The sequence below is a fragment of the Mustela erminea genome, chromosome 1 (assembly GCF_009829155.1).
Source record: "Mustela erminea isolate mMusErm1 chromosome 1, mMusErm1.Pri, whole genome shotgun sequence".
NCBI classification, from domain to species: Eukaryota; Metazoa; Chordata; class Mammalia; order Carnivora; family Mustelidae; genus Mustela; species Mustela erminea.
Window position 1 is genome coordinate 146,621,599 of NC_045614.1, and position 8,929 is coordinate 146,630,527.

Here is an 8,929-nt window from a genome sequence, read left to right on the forward strand (position 1 = left end):
GTTTTGCTTCTGGTCTTTATTATTACAACAAATAGTTAGTTGAACTATTATTTTCCATGTCATATAAAAACATTAGAATGACAGTTATTTCTTTTTAATCCTAAAGAGGATTTTCAAAGGAATCTCAAATATGTAAGAAGAGGTATAAGGAAAAAATATAACAGTAACACAAAGTAACCAAAATGAACTGTGACAGTCTTAATGTTCCTAAATCTGGGAAGCAACAAGTATACCATTTAACTCCCTGCTCTTATCCTTTCCTGTTTTAATCCAGAATAGTCTTCAAATAGTCTAAGGCCAATCCTTCCACCTGTGATTCTGATTCTGTTCTCTGTTCCTTCATGTGGGAAAATACATTTTTTCTCTCCTATATAATCAACCTTTAAACACAGCCCATCTCATCCATTTCAAAACAACACCCACTCTTGCCCCATCTCCGTAGAACCCACAGCATCTGCCTCCCCCTCTTCTCTCCTCCACAGTCAAACTTCTCCAGTGGATGGTCTATTCTCACTCCATTTCCTCGCCTTCCTCTCCCTCTAAAACCCATTCCAGTCTGCTTCTACCAGCATCATACTACCAAATAGCTCTTACTAAAGTCATCAAATCCAAAGGCCACTTTTCAGGGTTCTTTTTTTTTTTTTTAAGATTTTATTTATTTATTTGACAAACAGAGATCACAAGTAGGCAGAGAGGCAGGCTGAGAGAGACAGAGGAGGAAGCAAGCTCCCTGCTGAGCAGAGCGCCTGATGTGGGGCTTGATCCCAGGACCCTGGGATCATGACCTGAGCTGAAGGCAGAGGTTTTAACCCACTGAGCCACCCAGGCACCTTCAGTGTTCCTTTTAAAACAGCAGTCAACTGAGAAGGGCCCACCTTCTTCTTGAAATATTCTCATAGGGGGCATCAAAATCCCACAGGAAATTACTAATCTCATATCATCCCTGCAGATCTATCCTTCTCACCCTCTCCCAAGTCCTTACTTTCTTCTCCCATTGTCCTCTCCTAAATCTGAGAAATCGTAGACTCTTCTACTATACCATTCTTCGGGATTTGAAGATATATAGTCTGTAGAAAGAGAAGGAAAACAATAGAGGGGCTCAAGAAAGTATTACAGAGGAAGAGAGTCTTGAGCCAGTTAGAATATTTATAGCTACAAATAACAGGATATCTAACCAAAGTAGTTGAACAATGAGGATTGTAGTATTTCTTATGGCAAGAAACATAAAGTAGTAGTTTCCAGGATAGCGAATTCAACGAGATCAGCACAGTAATGATTTCCACACTTCTAAAAAGTTTCCCTTAAAAAGTCCAAGGTGATTGGTGCAGCTTCAAACATGTTGTGTGATCACAATAACATCTGACCAAAATCACATAAAAAATAAATGGAAAAAAGAGATACCAGGATCATGCTATACCAAAAGAAATATTATGTAACAATATCAATATCAAGTGCATTGGCACAGATTCTGGGATAAAATCCCTTGAGTTTGAATTCTAGATGTTAGGTGTGTCACCTTGAGCAAATTACTTAATCTCTCCATGCTTCCATTGCCTTTTCACTCTGACCAACTGACTCTTACAAAGGTCAGTCACAACTCATAGCAGTATGCAGGTGACCCTGGCCCGACAAGAAGAGTACCACAGCCTCTGGGCCAGAAGTCAGGCACACTTGCCTGAGCCAGGCCATTTAGAACCTTCACCAAGATTATTTACAGGAATGCCAGGACGAAGATCATCTTCCCTCTGGAGCTACTAAACATGCCAAAACTTAGGGGTGCCTGGGTGGTTCAGTGGGTTAAAGCCTTTGCCTTTGGCCCAGGTCATGATCCCAGGGTCCTGGGAGTGAGCCCCTCATAGGGCTCTCTGCTCAAGAGAGAGCCTGCTTCCGCCTCTTTCTGCCTGCCTCTCTGCCTACCTGTGATCTCTGTCTGTCAAATAAATAAAAAAAAATCTTTAAACATGCCAAAACCTCACTCCACTCCCTACCTTTATGATACAAAGGAAGTTTTTGGAACTGAAGAGAGAATGTGGCCAGAATTTAGAGAAAAGCTAAAATGAAAGCTGAAGAGAACAAGGAAGTCTAGATAACACTGTTAAGAGTTTAGCTCTACCTTCCCATTAAGATGAGCCACAATTCATACTCTTTTTGGTTTCAGGTAGAAGCCATTAAGCTACATTAAGAAGGACTTCATTTGCTTACAGAGAATAGTCCTTGTTTGCTCTAAATTTCATGGTACAAACTGGTTGTAAACTACAGTTTTTAGCTCCAATAGACACAGTACTCCAATTCTTTCATATGTGTATGACTTTTGAATGTCCCTTCTCTGAATCTGGAACAGCAGCTGAAGCTCAAGGAATATGGACCAAAAAGGAGAAGTTGAACAGTTTTAATTAAATAATATGAAAATAGGTCACTGGCATTATCCCTGAACACAAAATCACATTAATCACTTAGCATTGTGCCTGGCACATAATAGGTGTTCAATAAAGACTTATTCCCCCTGGTAAAAACTTAAATTTAATACCAAAAAGAAGTAGTCCCCATCTCCAAAACATATACAAATGTTATTAGTCTCCTCAGTTTGAAACTTTAATATTTGAGTTTGATGATAGGAAAAATGGACATCTTTTCTGGTCTTCTTAAATTGAAGAGGCTATAAATTCTTTCTTCTTAATTTCAGAATTTGTCAGTATATGTGCCTGGCTTAATATTTTATGTAACTACTTTTCCACTACAAGTTTATTTCACTTTTTTTTTTTAAATATACAGCCTTTCAAATTTACTTAGAATCCTGTCACAGAGCATCATAAAGTTTGGATGATTTATAGAATATATTCAACTCCTTACTACAGTGCCCTATTAATACATAAAAAAATATTCATGGACATACTGGACAGAGAGAGAGAAGGGGGGAGAAGAAAATAATATGAAAGAAACTTGAAATTGAGGACTTTGAAAAACACAATATTAATTTAAAAGTACACAATGAAAAAATGTTCTGTGAGCGTGTTCCTCATAAGCTAACCACTCCATTCCCACCCCAAACAACAACGACATCTCAAAGAAGAAATCCTAAGACCAAAATTGGACTAGGAATCAGTAATTATATAATTTTACTCCTGAATCTGACGTCGACCATTCAAAGGAATGACTTGGGAGGCATTATATTCTGAACCTCATTTATTCATCTGATTTGGAATATCATAGTTCCTGTAGGTTAAAAAACAAAACAAGCAGATTCTTTATGAGAAGTCAGTGGTTTTCATCAGGGCAAAAACCATGCAGAGAAGTTAGGTGAATAATTTCTTTCATCTTTCCAACTTCCTTGTGAGTGTTCTTCTGTTAGGTATTATTAATAAATAACAAGCTTGCAGTTGTCACTCTTCCAAAAAATATTTTCATTTTGCTAAGAGGGTCCATCATTCGAAGGAACTGGTATCTAACTGTGGGACTTAGGGCCCTACCATTGGGACACTTCGGGTAAATTAGGAGAATACGAGAGAGATGAAAAAAAGAAGAATCTAGGTTTATCTGGAGCTCATCCAACTGTAATTAAACATGAATTTTTAGTCAATGATAAATCATTATGAAACATAAAATCTTGCTTGAGCTTTTCATTAATATCCCCAGCCTATTAACTTTTCCAGTTGAGATTTCCCTTCCACCACTTTCTTTGAAGGAGGGCCGGGCTGTATAAGGGAGGGGAAGAAAGGTTGTGGTTCTAGTGGGCAGGGCTGGATTTCAAAATCGCTCCTGTAACCGGAGGGAGAATATCCTTACAGGTATTCGAGGCCATAGCTCTCCAGAAGATCCTCGCACATGGCTTGCTTAGCTTTTACTTTCATTCTGTATTAAACAAAAAGTCATCTGAGGGCTATTTAATGCTCTGGTTTGTGTTTTCCAATACCAGATAAAAGTTAAACAGATGAACCATTTGGGGGGTAAGGATTGGGAAATCCACGGCTGCTAAAATGCTTTAAAGTTTCAAAATGGTTTTGTTTTTTTAAACCCATTTTCAATGTTCCAGCAGCTGTGGGTTTTCCCAGGGCTCCCCCTGTGGCTCAAAAGGGAGCTGCTTAATGCTTAACAGATGAGCCAATTGAGTTTTTAAATGCAAAATTAAACTTAAAGTGCACAAAGAGCACAGGGGAATCCACAGCCAAGAATAGCTGGAGGAGGAGAGTGAGGCGTATGCACTGGGCTGGGGAGATTCAGCCTTTTTGGAAGCATGCAACCGGCAGCAAGTGGGAGGAGGGTGCGGGCACATTTATCTTTTAATCAGTCTTCCCACAGGCTGCAATTACACTCCATATTGCCAAAAGTTTTTCATGACTATTTTCCTTAGATTTATTTACATATGTTTACTTTTTTTTTTTTTTTTTTTTTTTTTAAGAATAGAGAAAGGGGAAAAGAAATAGATGGATGGGCTCTGGGATTACAAGGACAGTTATATTCTGATCTCCATGGGGTTCGTTCTCCCAGGGACAGTGAGAGAATTGGGTCCCCTCAGCATTTTCCCCTCAGATCCTCAGGTGTTTTACCTTGTGGCCCAGACACTCAGCGAGAGATCATCCAGATTCTCAGAACATTCCACTTTGAATGCGAGGAGCCAAAATAATTGTGGACTTTGGTTGGGACACACTTTGGTGAGTCACTGGATAAACTGATCATTCATCTAAATAGGTAGACATGAGAAAACAATGCATTATGGTGCTTAAAAGTAAGATTTAGCAACTTTTATAAAGTCTTCTCTGATTCAAGACGAGTCATCCTTATGCTTTAAAGAAAAAAAATCTCCATTTACTTGTATAAGTGCTTTAACTTAAGAGGCTCCCAACATCATCAGGCCTAAAATTCCATAGGCAGACTCTCTTTCACTGAAGGTGATAAAATCATCTGTTGGATTCCAAATTGAGAAAATCTTTGGGGGAATTGATCTCATGATTTCAACACATTTTTCACAGAAATAAGTACCTTGGCATTCCAGAATAGAATACAGGGAATCCTTGTTGTGTGATGCATTTTAATTGCATTTGAGGAATATTTAGGATGATCTACAAACATGGAGAAATGAATGACAAACCCTCTGGAAAACTGTTGTTCAGATCTTGTATTCATACTTGGCTTTTAAGCTAGGAAAACTTGAAAATCCTCTAGTGGCTCACTTTTGGAGAAATCATTTTAAGAGATAGTAAACAAAAATCCTGTTATGCTAGCAGAAATTTCCCACTAGGATACCAAGAAAAGGGTACTAGAAAGTTTCAAATTCACATTTGATGTATCACCAAATTCAGAAATGACTAGTGAAGTCACAAGATTAAATAAGCCTAAAAAATACACAAGTACATACACATATATGTTTCTGTATGTGCATGTACACATACATAGGCACACACACATTTCTAACCTTATCTAAAGCTACCTGTTCAATTACAAACTACAATCCTTAGGCATCTTTATCTCTTTCAGACTTTCAAAATCAAGTTTATTATTTAAGGTTTTGCGAGTTATCATGGCTCACTCTCAACCCCCAGCCAAAAAAAGAACAAAACAAATAAACCAAACCCAAACCAAAACCCAAACCCAAACCAAACACACACACACACACACACACACACACACACACACACACACACACACCAGAACAACAAACTATAAAAGAGATTATTATTACTTGGTCTTAACCTTTCTGATTATACTCGTCAACTCTTAATCCTTTAATAGAACAATTATTTTACCGTAATCATTTAAAGTGTTGATTATGAAATGGCAACTTCAAAAAGTAGAATGAGATGAATATTTCTACTCTGCATTTGGGAACAGTGTATTCAGAGACTTGTACCTCTTACGCAATCAAATCCACTTGAGTCATTGACTTATATCCAGCCTTGTCACTTTGCCCGAAGGAAAGATACTGATGAGGTTGGGCTTCTGTGAAAGCAATCATATGGTTAATTGCTTTAGTGTGAACCTAGCCATTGTGATTAAAGCCTAGGACTCATGTTTAGGTAGAGCAGGGTTTCCATGCTTCAAGGCACTCCTTGGCAGACCTAGTACTCTCCAGGCCTCGAGAATATGTGCTGAGGCAAGAGCATATTTCCCAAAGGAGCTGCAGTGTTTGGGGGATCATTCAATCATTAGACCATATTCAAAGAAACCGGGTTAATTTGAATATGTAATCATTGGATCACATATTTATATATTTGCAACCTCTTTGAAAGGGTGATCATCAGAATGCAGATTTAGATAAAGAAGAACATATTTAAAACTTGACATATTCTGTGTTTGAATTTAATGTGAAGCTGTGCACACCCCCAGAGCATCTCGTACCTGTCATCTCATGATTATACATATCTGTATACCCCACCGGTGCACTTTTCATGTTTGTAAATTAGAGAATCTACTTCTACTTTTTAATAAAATGGTAAAGCTTATCTTTTCAGAATTCCAAATTTAGTTCCCTCTCACAGAATTTGATTATCAACGATTCAATTACCAACAATTATCAACACACCTGTAACTATGGCCCAATTGTTGATAATCAAATACATGTACATGTATGGATATATACACACATACATGTGCACATATATGTGAATAAATCTCTAGATTAACTTTAATGCCTATAACATTTCAAAACTTTTGCTTCGTGCTTTTTTCTCTTTTTATAAAATTATATAGAACCTATATCATTATTCCTTCTCTCTCTAGTGAAATGTTAGCTTCAGAGTCCACTTTTTATAAAGAAATTCTAAATCGTTAAGCAAGTAGAATACTATCCCCCCCCTTCTTTTAAATTACCCAACATGCTTTTGGGGCTTACACAAAAATGGACGCTAACATGCATCGATGCATAAAAAAACAGCTTTCCATGTTCTAGTAATTCAAATCCAACGCCATTTTGAATAGATTTTTAATATACTCATGGGAGTCACACAAGGGTAATTGATGATGATTTCAAATTACTTGCATCTTATTTCTCTTAAAATCTGTCCCATAATCTGTTATCATGGGTGATAATATTCTGTTAATTGTATAAAACAATGAAATTTTATTAATTTAACTATATCTTATTGCTCCTCTCTAACCTCATAAAAATGACCCCTCTGTATATCAGGTATTTTAGAAACCCTATTTCCTCAGAAAGAGATGCAAGTATTAAGAGTTTAGGAAATATTAACCCAAAGGGGGAGCATATTATGATAGAGTCCTCATCATTTTGTATTGTTCTCCAAACAGTTGCCTTCATTTTCAGGGTGGATGTCTGAATGGTAATAGCGTATGCATCACGTGCCGAGACTGGGAGCATGCAAGCCACGTTTGGCATATAGCTTCTGTGTAGGGGAAAAATGTGACAAAAGCATGCTGCATCGAGCCCTTTATTGCTGACATGGAACTTTCCTCTTAGACCCATCTGACTCACTATTTTCTATCATGGCAAAAATTTCCGCATAGAAGAGTTAAATATTAAAATTGCATGGGAAGTAATAGAGAAACATTAACCTCTATTCCCCAACGCAAAAATCAAATATGCAAATATGAAAATGAGGGGACTCTGCTTCTTCCCCTTCTACAACTGATTAAATTGTCACTGCTGGAGATTACATGGGTTTTATTCCCTTTACAACCATATTCAATTGGACAGACAGAAAAATATATTGCCACAGACGAGACCCACCACCTGGGTACACTCTGCTTCCAGTTGCCTGCAGAGGCCTTGTCCAAAACTTTGCAGCTATCCCTTTGAAAAAAGAAAAGTATTTGATGTGATCATTCATGACAAACTGGCTGATCTCTAAAGTCCTCTCCAGCTTAGAGAATTTAGAAAGACAAAAACTCTCATGACCAGATATTAGCCCACAGTTTGCTTCTCAGGAAGAAAACCCTCACTAGCACACTCCCCTTCTCCCTAGACCCTAAACCACTGCATTCATCTGGCATGAGACCTTCATTTAAACAAACCCCAACTATCAGAGGCTCTTCTCTTTCCGTTTTTGCAACTGATTTCCTAGTTGATTGATCAATTTACTTCCCTGCTTATCAGTTTTGACACTGAACAGACCCCCTCCCCTTTTGCACACTTGTCTCTTCCGGATGGAAATACTTGATTCTTGAAAAAAAAAAAAAAAATGGATGTAGAAACGGAAGAATTACCTTTGCTTCTCTCATGTCCTGACGCGGTTCCAATAGGGTTCTCACAGTCTGCCTGCATTTAATAGAAGTTAGTGCTCGGTGACTATGTCGCCGGGCTGTGTCACTCGGCACTGCAGGCTGAGCAGAGAGCTGCCTCCCGCTGCAGACGAGGGCCCTCAGTGTTAAGGGCGCACAGAACTAGTTTGTTAATGAGATCCTAGAGATGTAGCCACAGGGACAAGAGGAATTAGCGACTAAAAAAAGGCGATAGGATGATGTTTTGAATTGGAGCATTTGTGCAAAAATCTAACAACAGTGAAAAACCCAACCCGTCAAACAGACAAACACAAAAACCAGCTAGCAGATGCTTCATTGCAAGGACAAGTGAACAGGAACAAGTCTATTTGCCGGTAGATTTGTAGTAGACAGACGTGTGCTACTTGGCTGTGGAAGAGAAGGAATTGATCCCCAAAGAATTTTTAGGTGTCCTTTTGTCTGGCTGGAAACTTCTTGTGGCTGTTGTCATTGCATCCACTCAGCAAGATGACACAGATTTTTAAACTTCTGTTTTGAGAATTGGAAAAGCATTGTTTTCTAACATTGTGGATGCCCTTTTCTTAGACTAAACCTGCTCAATGCAGATATCTTTTGCTGTCAAAATTAAAAGCAGAGCTGCGCATGTTTCGTTGGCTGGAACATATGTACATGTCAACTGTGCATTCTCAGTGTGTGCTGTTTTCCTGCCTTTCCCATGTTTCTTTGTTTTTCTTTTGTTTTCTTTTCAAGACTTCCC

At 38.2% G+C, this 8,929-nt stretch overlaps 1 long non-coding RNA gene across 2 annotated transcripts; it reads right to left on the bottom strand.

The window, feature by feature from the left end:
• Positions 1-817: 817 nt before the first annotated feature.
• LOC116592773 lies at positions 818-8,301 on the bottom strand. Of its 2 annotated transcripts, none has more exons than XR_004286606.1 (4): positions 8,158-8,301; positions 5,846-5,934; positions 4,545-4,678; positions 818-1,067 (listed from the first exon to the last, which is right to left on the bottom strand). It is a non-coding gene; the product is annotated as an uncharacterized LOC116592773 (long non-coding RNA). The 2 variants fall into 2 exon arrangements; XR_004286607.1 differs by lacking the exon at positions 818-1,067 and adding an exon at positions 2,941-3,213.
• Between the last annotated feature and the right edge of the window lie 628 nt (positions 8,302-8,929).